This window comes from Stegostoma tigrinum, chromosome 16 (genome assembly GCF_030684315.1).
Source record: "Stegostoma tigrinum isolate sSteTig4 chromosome 16, sSteTig4.hap1, whole genome shotgun sequence".
In the NCBI taxonomy this organism is placed as follows: Eukaryota; Metazoa; Chordata; class Chondrichthyes; order Orectolobiformes; family Stegostomatidae; genus Stegostoma; species Stegostoma tigrinum.
In genome coordinates, this window is record NC_081369.1 from 27891388 (window position 1) to 27902646 (window position 11259).

Genomic DNA, 11259 nt, shown 5'->3' on the forward strand with positions numbered 1-11259 from the left:
AACAAAAGATGATCAAAATAATAAAAGGGATGGCAATAAACTATGGGGGGAAACAAGCAAGTAAAACCATGAAGACATTAAGAGCTTCTTTAAATATAGATAAAAGGAAGAGAAAGGCAACTTCGAACCGAGAGAGGATTTCTGGGCAAGTGACAATGGGGAGCTAGGAGATAGAGAAGAGTTGAATGAATGCTTTGCTTCAGTCTTCATGGTACAAGATACTAATAACATTGCAAATTATATGAAAAACCATAGAGCTAAAGTAGGGAAGAAAGTAAACTCAATCACTAATACTAAGTAAAAAGTATTAGGGAACTAATGGGGCTAAAGGCTGCTGAGTCCCCTGGATCTGATGAGTGGCATCCAAAGATTTTGAAGGAAGTAATTCAGAGATACTGAATGTCCTGGTGTTAATTGTTCAAGAATCTTAGATTATGGAAAAGTCCCAGAAGATTGGAAAACTGCCAATGTAACAATCATTCTATCGGAAAGGAGCCAAAAAGAAAAGACGAGTTAGTTTAATGTCAGTTATTGGGAAAACATTAGAGACTTTATTATGAAGGACATAACAGCAGGCCATTTAAAAATACATAAAATCAAGTAGGATCAGCATGGTTTAATGAAGAGGAAATTATGCCTGAAAATTGTATTACAGTTCTGAGAGGAGGTAACAAACAGGATAGATAAATGGGAACAAATAGATGCAATAGGTTTAGATGCTCAAAAGGCATTTCATGAGGTACCACACACAAATTTACATAATAAGACAAGAGCCCAAGGTTTTGGAGTAGTATATAAGCATGGATGGAGTATTGGTTAACTAATAGAAGACAGAGTTGGAATTTTTAAGAATGACAGCCTGTAGTTAGTGGAGTGTCACAGTATCAGTGCTGGGACCACAGTTGTTTACGATATATATTAATCAATTGGATAACAGAGTGAATGTACTATTTTCTGAAGAAGGGTCCCAACCTGAAATGTCAACTTTCCTGCTCCTCTGATGCTGCCTGGCTGCTGTGCTCCTCCAGCTCCACACTGTGTTATCTCTGACTCCAGCATCAGCAGTTCATCCTATCTCTGAATGTACTATTGTCATGTTTTCAGATGATACAAAAATAGATGGAATCACAGAAATGATACAATGCAGAAAGAGGCCATTCAGCCAATTTTGCCGGCTCTAGCTTGTTAAATGAGTAACATAATTCATTCCAGCCTCCTGCTTTTCTCACCATATCCTTGTATACTGTTTCTATCCAAATAATCATTCAATGTCCTCTTGAATGCCTCAACTGAACACCACTCTTGCAGGTGGTGCATTTCATACCCTAATCACCCACAGAGTGAAAACATTTTTCCTCATTTCAGCCTTGCTTCTACTGCAGATCAATTTAAATCTTTGCCTTCTTGTTCTTATTCCTGTTAAAGGCGAGAACAGTTTCTTGCAATCTACTTTATCCAGCCCACTCTTGATTTTGAAAACCTCTGAGATCTTCTCTCCAAACTGAACAGTCCCAACTGCCTCGATCTATCCCCATTATGGAAGTTTTTCATTCCTGGTGCCAGTCTTATTAATCATTTCTGCACTGTCTCCAATGTTTTCACATTCTTTGCTCTCTGTGTTCAAAGAAAGTTGCCCCTTGGGTCCCTTTTAAATCTTTTTCCTCTCATCTCAAAAATATCCCCTCCAGTTTTGAACTACCCTATCCTAGGGAAAAGGCCCTTGCTTTTAATCTTATCTATGCCCAGCACGATTCTGGAAACCTCTATAAAAGTCACCCCTCAACCTCCTATGCTCAAGAGAAAAAAGTCCCAGCCTATCCAGTCTCTCGTTATAACTCAGTACCTCCATTCCTGGCAACAACCTTCGAAATCTTTACTGATCACTCTCCTCTAGCATGGTGACCAGAACTGTAAATAGTACTATAGAAGAGGTCTCACCTATATCCTGCGCAACCATGACGTCCTCAATCATGTACTCAATGGTGTGAGCAAGGAAGGCAAGCATGCTAAACACCTTAAGCAACCTGTCTATTTGTGACACAACTTTCCAAGAACTATATACCCGAACTCCGAGATCTGTGTGGCAACACTACCCCAAGCCCTACCATTAACTGTATAAATCCTGCCCTTGCTCATCTTACCAAAATACAATATCTCACTTTTATCCAAATTAAACTCCATCTGCCACTCCTCAGCCCATTGGCCCAATTGATCAAGATGCCTTTGTAATCTTAGACAACCTTCTTCACTAACCAGTATACCACCAATTTCACTGTCATCTGCAAACGTAATAACCACACACCCTAAATTCTCATCCAAATCGTCTCCATAAATGTCAAGTAACACTGATCCCTGCCGAATACCGCCAGTCACAGGCCTCCAGTCTGCAAAACAACCCTCCACCACCGTCCTCTGTCTCCTACCATCAAGCTAATTTTGTATCCAATTGGGAAGCTCTCTTTGAGTTTTCTGATGAAGGGTCTAGGCCTGAAACGTCAGCTTTTGTGCTCCCAAGATGCTGCTTGGCCTGCTGTGTTTGTCCAGCTCCACACTTTGTGATCTAACTTTACTCACCAGTTTACCTTGTGGGACCATGCTGGCTATCCCAAATCAGTCTTTGCCTCTCCAAATGCATGTAAATCCTATCTCTTGAATCTCCTCCAACAAATTACCCACAACTGATGTCAGACTCAACTGGTCTATAGTTGCCAGGGCTTCTCTGAACAGCCTTTCTTAAGTAAGGGCACAACATGAGCACTCCTCCAGCCCTCCAGCACCTCACCCGTGACTGTAGATGATATAAACATCTCTGCTAGGGGCCCTGCAATTTCTTCCCTAGCTCCCTGCAACATCCTGGGATAAACTTAATCAGGTCCCAGAAATTTATCCACCTTTATGTTTTTAAGGCCTCTAGCATCTCGTCTCCTGTAATGTCAATTGTTTTCGAAACATCAATTTCTTATTTCTCTAAATTGCCTAGCCTCCTTGTCTTTCTCCACAGTAAACATTGACATGAAAATTTCTCCCAACTTCTGTGGTTCCACACATCGATGATTTTGTTGATCTTTAAGGGGTCCTATTCTCTCCCTAGCTGATCTTTTTCTCTTTATGTATTTGGAGAATCTCTTTGGATTATCCTTCACCTTATCTGCCAAAGCTATTTCATTTCTCCATTTTGCCCTCCTAACTTGTACAGTATTTGAATATGGCTGAAAAAGAGAGACATCTTGATGAAACTTTTTGTCCAGCACTCATCAGGACAAATGCAAGAACACCAAATTTCAAATATTAACAACAACTTATAATACAGTAGAAAAGGGTGCTGACCGGTCGGTAAAGCAACCAATTAGCCAAGGAGTTGCAATAAGGAAAGCAGTGAGCTTTATGCTTGCCAAGATCCTGGATAATTCAAAATATCCACGAGCTTTGAAAAAATTCCTTGTTAGCAGAGAATGAGTCCCTGTATGTAAATACAGCAAACTTTGTTTTTAAACTGGCACCTTATCAACCAGCATTCTTGATTTAACCAGCAAAAACTATACACCTCAAATACCATGATCTACCGCAATGTCTGAATATTTTCGATGTAAATAAGGTATGTACAATACTGATATGTACACCCCTTGCCTTACAGTTCTATCACTTACTGTGTTTTTACATAGAATTTAGCCATGTTCCGTACTCAACTGACTATCTTAACTTGGCTATTGTTGTACATATGAGTGCACCTGGCATCATTCTGCATGCGCTGCCCAATATCTGAATTGCAACAAACAATGGAGTTTTTCTTGTGGCTTTAGCAACCACTAGCCGCTTGAGTACTGTCTGGCCTCTCCCTATTGTGAACAGCAGAAGGAACATGCCGTTGGAGTTCATTAGCCAAAACTGGGGGACACAGCCTGTGAGATATTCGTACAAAACAATGCTCAAAAGACGGTTGGAGCAAAATCATTTTTTAAACTGACGGCAACGTCTGCTTGCAGAATAGATCTAACTAAGCGTACATTCGTCTCACTTGTATCAACAGTACTTTTTCCCCCCAAGAAAACATTGCTCAATAGATGAGTGAAGTCAAACCTTTGGCCGGCTCTCCTCAGCACTGATATGCAAGAAATTTTGGAAGGGAAACAACAATTTATAGAGCATGAGAAGGACATGTTAATTGGCTGGGCTTCGGAGATAATAGCATTGGTGTGGAGGTACAGGAGAAAATGCTGTCAATACTGATTACATTTAAAAGCAAATAAGTCGCCAAGTCGATATGTTGACGGAGGTGCAGCAAGAATTGCTTGCCTCTACATCCCTTTCTTTAGGAAGTAAGAAACCTGGATTTTGCACCATCTGTCACAAGCTGAGATGTTAAGAATTGGTTCTCAGCTAATAAAAGGTTTCAGAAATGTGTTTACAGTTGTAATGTAGGGAATCAACTCAGTCAAATTATACACGTTAGGGTCAGAAAAACTGCAATGAAGAAACAACCTAAAACCTGTTTTTCATGATTGATGTTGGTGGAGTGATAAATGTCAGTTCGGAGGGAGGGAATTCCCCTGCTGTTCTTTAAATAGTACTGCGGGATTCTGTGTATTTACCAGGGTGGGTTCACAAGGCCTTGATTTAGTGTCTCATCTAAATGAAAGCACCTCCTTTAGCACAAACACTGAAGCGTTCGCCTCAATTATGCGCTCAAATTACTGGATTGAAATTTCTGTTCAGAGGTGAATGCGCTCCCGACTGAAACCTGGCGCAATGAAGCTGTGAAATGACTAACTTAAAAGGGTTTCATTTTAAGAGTGGACTTTTGCGGCTGCTCATAAAAGCACCATTGCCAATAGAAAGGACGCAAGTAACCTTGGTAATGATGCATTTTTAATCTTTAAAATGCTTTCATGTAAGTGATGTATTTAAAGTCATTCTGGAAATAAGGGATCTGGTTAGATTCTGAAAGCGTTCCAAAATTGAAACTTCATACGTAGAAGTTTTCTTTTTGAACAAAAACCCACTGCCCGAAGCCAATTCATCGCATTAAATGTTCGACGTTTCTTACTGGAAGTGCTTCTACACAATACATGCCTTTTAAAACAAAAAGAACTGACGTTAGCATCCATTACTTTACTACGTCTAATTCAGTTCTTTGTCCATAATTTTGTCGGTCACTAGATTTGTGATCTTAACAACATCATTTGTATTGCAACCGGAAAAAAGCTATATATCCAAGGCACGTGACATCAAATGAGTTAAACTTACCAGCGTTTCAGAAGATAGGACTTTTGTACTTTTTTCCTAAGCTGCTTGCCACGGTACCACATTAATCAGATGCAAGTGAAGGCGTTTACTCCGTTCAACTGAACGGACATTATTTGCCGCTGTAGTGATAACAACGAGCAACTCGCTTTCACTGTCTCAGCGTGGACCAGCTGTCTCTCTCGGGGGGTGGGGGGTGTCAAAGAAGATTTTTTTTAAAAAGAGTCGTCTCTCCCCCTTTTTTCACTTCCGCTTCACAACAGCCCGTACGTTACCCAACAGGAAAGGTGCATTTTCTGCTGGGCTTCAAACGCGGAAATGATTCTTGATAGTAGTAACATCGCCCCGAGATTCTGAGTATTGGAGTTCAGCGTGCGTGGCTAAGCCAGCAGCAGCACTCAGGTTGGGGAACGGGCTCTGTTTTCGGAATGGTTTTACCCCACTAAAGAAGTATTTCTCTGGCTACGCTTTAATTGTTGTAAAATTCAAGCGCCGGGTAAATGTTTTTCTTTTAAAAACAACAAATTGTTCCTGCTGTGAGGTGGTGGCGTTCCAAATGCTGTGAAAGAGCAGCTGAAGGTGCAGGTCTGTACCTGCAGGAGAAAGTGCAGCGCAGGGGTGCACTAGGCAGCTCGCTGCTGTCGCTCACGGGCCGCCTTCCATCTGGGACTTTAAAACGTGCACCTTTTCACATAACAGACTGTCCTCCTTTTCGTTTTAATGCTGCCCCCTTTCTGCCTTTTACCCAAAACGGAACAAAACAGATTCGGTGCAATTAAATAAAAACAGCAATTTTTAACATTGAGCAGCTCCGGCAGATTTTGTGCATGCTGAAAAAGAATTAGCGATCGAGTCCTGTCTGACTTAAGTTAGTTCCGAAAAAAGAGTCAAGATTGGACTCGAAATGTTAACGGTTTTAACCGTCCACAAATATTGTCAGAGCTGCTTGAGTTTCTCCAAAAACAGTACGTCTTATTTCTGATCTTTAACAGCGAGAGTACTTTTTTTAAATTTTAGAATTGACGTAATCTGGTTCACGCAGAATTTTCGGAAAGTGGCTGAGAACTGAACTATAAATCGTGATTTGTGCACAGGCTTCCAAGGAAACCTAATGAGGTTGCATCCTACGATTGGATCGCTGGCTCGGGTTGTGTCAAGCAAAGGAAAATAAACAGCAGAGCTGGTTCAGTGTTTGTTTTAGGTTTAACTATTATAATAGTGTCTATTATTCAATTTATGATATTTCCAACGTTTGAGTGACGCCTACACGGGTGGTTACATTGAGGTCAAAGAGAGCATTGAACAAATCAGTTGATCTGTACACCTGATTGCGGGGGTATACATCTCAGAGAGAAAAAAAGAAACATTTTTTTTAAAAAGAGCCTCGTCAGTGAAGACGGGTTGCTCAAACCCCGAATGGCAAGACAGTTAGGGCACTGTGGCAAATTCGAAACTTTTTTTCTGCATGTGGAGGGGAAAATAAAATCAGGTTTTAACTAGAACAGAAGAACGGCTCTTGTGATCAGCAAGGGGCCTATTTAGACCCAATGTCTCATTATTACCTCATTTCTGTGCCGGTTACTATTTCCTCAGATAAAAATGGAGAGAAACTAGATAATTGCAGACACAAAGGTGTGAGTTAGTGCCTGGTTGATTCAGGTCATTGCTTTCTAGGCCTCCATTTTAGCCAGTATTCCTCCACATCTCAGGTCACAGTACATGGGCTCACTTGCCATACACAGAATTTGGCAAACATTATACACCAACCTCACCACAGCATCATGGCACAAGTCTGACTAACTTAAATAGTCATACCCATCAATGCCAAATTTTAGCAATGACTGACACCTTGTCGCACAACACTACCACCAGGGCAGTTTATGCACAGGGACAGGTACCTATCATGCATTACAGCAGGATGGACCTCCCGGCTGTCCCTTGCTTTTGTAGAGCTCACTCACTTTGCTACTACTTGGATGTTCACAGGGCTTGTGCCTTGCCTTGGCTTTTTGCACTTTGCCTCAGTCAGAAGTTGTGCTCAGAGTCCAGTACACAAGACAGTTACAAATACAGGCAATTCATCATGGTTGTCAGCTGCGATCAGTCCAGAAGGTGGAAATGTAGCTTTATGCCATCTTACAACATTATGCCACATTACAACATATGCCAGCAACTTATGCAGCAAACACGCTGCTTGTGCTTCCACCAAATGGTGGTATCTCAGTGGCTAAGGGAAGTATTTCTCAGTCAAAGGGAGTGTTGTCACTCAGGGAATCATGTCAAAGACAAGGTCAGCATCTGATCTCAGTTCCGGGGCACAGACAGAGTCAGTGCGCTACTTGGGGTGGTCAGGATCAAGGTTCCATGTTACCAGGGTCATGGTCAATTGGTCAGCACAACCAGTCAACGGATTGGTAGTATGAGTGTCCAGGAGCTCCAGTGAGATCAATCAGGGGCTGATAACTCACGAGTGAGTATGGATGTTCCAAGTTGGTCAAGGGCATGGGCCACGGTTAGCTCTAGGGTCTGTTGACTGAATGTCAAAGCAAGTTATCAGAGACAACTGTGATAATGCTGCTGGGTAAGACAGTCAGTCATGGGAATTGACAGCAGCATGACGGCAGTGCAGAGGTGACAAGAATTGTGACAGGAGGCAACTAAACAAAAGAAGGATGGAAGACAGCAGTACATTAAACGACACAAGTTTCTGTGGGAAGGAAGGTTATTGATGGCCACAACCACCCTAGCTTTGAACAGGTAGTTAAGTAGTAAGGATAGTGCGCCTTCTGGGTTGTCATGGCTAAACTGTGGTCTGGGCTATTAGTGGGAGATGAAAGCTTAAATGAAACATTTGAGTGGCAATACTGTAGGTCAAAGCTTGTGCAGTCAACTGGGACATGAAGGTTTGGGAGGTCAATAAGATGTACAGTCAAACCTGTGACTCACTCTGTAAAGCATGACTTCTATTGTCTTCTCACCTCACCTGAATCACAAATGCACAACAGAAATATAACATGGCTGTTATGACACTCAGAGTGGGCAGCTTCTTTCTTCCTAAGGGCACAGGCTCCACTTGTAAGCAATGTGAGGCCCAAGGAGCAGTTGCACCAATCAGCAACTTACATAGAAAATATTAAAGACATCTGTAAACATAGAATCCAAATGGCCATCTCGATGGGATGCAAATCCTGATCACAAGCAATCTTGTCATTTACAAATCCATCAGCGATTTCTCTGAAGCAGAAGTAATTAGAAGTAACCTTTAAAGTAGCACCTGCACAATTCACAACAAACCAAAACCTCATATGCTGCCCAAGGGCACAGAATTGAATTCCTCTCACTTGCAAATGTAACAATGTGCCAATGCTTTCTCACATGCAGTGCTGCCATTCTTGGTTGTGCTGTATACATCAGAACAAAGTCTACTGTGCCAAAGGGTCAGGTAAAGACAATATCATGACCCTTCTTGTCAAAAGGCTTCCAGGCTCCATTAAGGACGGTGCTAAACTGGCACTTGGTGTGTGACATGAATGCTGACTGCAAAGGGGCTGTTTTGTTTCTGGTATTTCCCACACAGATTCATTGCAATCGTACAATGGATCTAGTGTAAAAGATTATATGTTAATATGTCTTGTAGTTTTGATTGGAGATGTGGATGGATTTACTACAATTGTTGTATCATTATTTGCACACTCAGTGGGATAAGTTCAGTTTCATACCAACTAGCACCAGGCAGTGTGCACTGCAAGAAATTTAGCTAACCAGTGGCTGATTTGTATTTGGTCTTCAATCCACAGACTAAATAACAAAGGCCTTCCCACCGCTGATAATTATGTAATTAACCTACAGGTAATTGAACAGGTTGAGAGTCAGAACAGAATAGTCAGGAGCCTTCAGACTTCAGGAGCAAAGCAACAATTAAAGCCTGGACAAAGCCAGTTTAGTTTTCCTTTGGCAGCTGCTGTAAACTGTTTTTCACAGTTGTTCTGTGCCTCTTGCAGGCATAAGACAGTAACTGAAGAGGAGACAGGGACAATCCTACATGAAGTCTTACCAAAAGGATCATTCAGTGAACCCTGGAGATGGGAGTGACTTGAGCTGCCTTACCAGTTTTTCCCTCCAGTTGGTGTCTGTCTGCACGCATGTGTTGGGGGAGTTTTAGACTGGTGTTATAGTTTCAACTAGTAGTAATGTGTCAACACTTGTCTTCAGCTAGAATTTTTTTACTTGCTATAAATCGTAAATCTTGTTGAGTACAGGAACTACTGTGCTGTCTGTCAATCTGAGTCTAAAAAGACAGGCAAATTGGGGGATTTTATGCACTTGAAGAGTATCTTTTAACCTTTGCAAATGGGACTTTATATCCAGTAGACCACCCTGGTGCAGCATGACACCTGCTACAAAATATATTACTGCCAAGGCTGTGATGCAATCAAAGCATAGACAAATTGAGAAGCAACAAATCAGTAAACAATCCCAGGATCAGCAACAGTTTCCAGTGGCTGTTGAACAGCTTCCACAAAAAAAAGAGGAACTGAAAGGATCTCCTCTGCCTGAGGCAATGGTACAGGAAGCCCACAGTCTTTGAGCTTGATGCCATTTCCTCCAAATGAGCAAGGCCCTTTGTCTCTGCTGACTGAGGATGTCTTAGGCTAGCATTACAAATCTGGGTCTGGGCCATACAATCTAAAGGGGCGGTTAGCCCATCTATCTCAATGGCTATCAAGGTGACTTGTGCATTAAACTTTTACACAATTGATTGCTTCTGAATATCGAATGGGGGCCTGTGTGAGATCTCCAATCCTCATCAAATGTATCAAGGCGGTTACCTATGAGACACACGATGCTACTTCATCTTGTTTCCCATGTCAGCGCTACAGCCTCAGCACAGGATTCACCAAGAGGAATGGTTTCCCCCAAGTGTACTGCACAATACACTGAAAAATTACAATGTTAGGCTAGGCTTTATGGGAGGAATTACAACGCTTGAGGTAGGGTTATAACACGATGTAGGGCAGAGGATTAAAAGTTTGATTTCTGTATGTGCAGTTATAGACAGCTAGGTAATCATCTACAGTAGCAATACGTTTGTGAATGTGAGCTTCTGTTTCCAGTGAAGTGTCACCCACACCACATACATGCTCTCAGTAGGTGTTCTGTTTCTCTCCCACGATAAGGGCAAAGGAGCACAATTCATAGCTTGCAGCAATTGACCTAGTGCGTGGCTGGGCATAAATATAACAACAGTGGCATAAATCCTAGAAGATCCCAGCTGTGACATGTATTTTCATCACAAAGTAACACAGGCAAAGCAGCAAGAGGTAGGGCATATACTACCTCATGGAGAAAAACCCACAGTAAAACTTGCTAAATTTGACATTTAATTTTTTTTCTGGAAAAATTCAGCCTTTTGCATGTCATTCACAAGGATATCCAGATCCCCTGTACCACAGCATTGTCATTTTAAGGTGCAAATATTTTGCTTTCCTATTCTTCCAACTAAAAAGGGTAAACTCTCATTTCTCAAACTGTTTCTAGTTAACCAATCTTCTTACCATGCCTAGACATCAGTCAGAATATTTTAACCTCTGCTTTGTAGAATAACCATATAAAAATGCAAATACTTGACAGAGATAAACATCTAATCCAGTGCAAAATGCACAGATTTGTTAGTCTAGTTGGTTCACAGTCTCCCTACCTATTTTTTTAGATCTAAAGTATGTTCTTTGAGGTAAAAATGGCAACATGAATGCCTATAAACATCAAGTACAACCTGCTTCGTACAAACATTTTGCCAAGAAACTCCCTAACCATGAGGCAACTGGTGAAGTATCAATCTGTGGTTAAAGTTCAATGCAAATCAGAATAACAGTAATCATAATTATGTAAGGAGCCTGTCGACTATTAGTAAATTTATGCAAGCAATCACCATTGTAATGGATTACCTAGGATAAGCAGAACTTCGTAAATAAAGTGACTGTATCCAAATTGTTTAAACATATACCAAACTGGTTATAC

At 41.4% G+C, this 11259-nt stretch overlaps 1 protein-coding gene across 4 annotated transcripts in view; it reads right to left on the reverse strand.

Annotated features, from left to right (window-relative positions):
* The window catches only part of adcy7 (adenylate cyclase 7), a 169122-nt gene extending 163313 nt beyond the window's left edge, over positions 1-5809 (reverse strand). For 3 of the 4 annotated variants that reach the window (XM_048546405.2, XM_048546406.2, XM_048546407.2), the window contains exon 1: positions 5245-5809. The gene's annotated coding sequence lies outside the window, so the exon portion shown is untranslated. Of the gene's footprint in view, positions 1-4077; positions 4099-5244 lie in introns of those variants that run through there. The other variant, XM_059651668.1, reaches the window with a different exon arrangement.
* Between the last annotated feature and the right edge of the window lie 5450 nt (positions 5810-11259).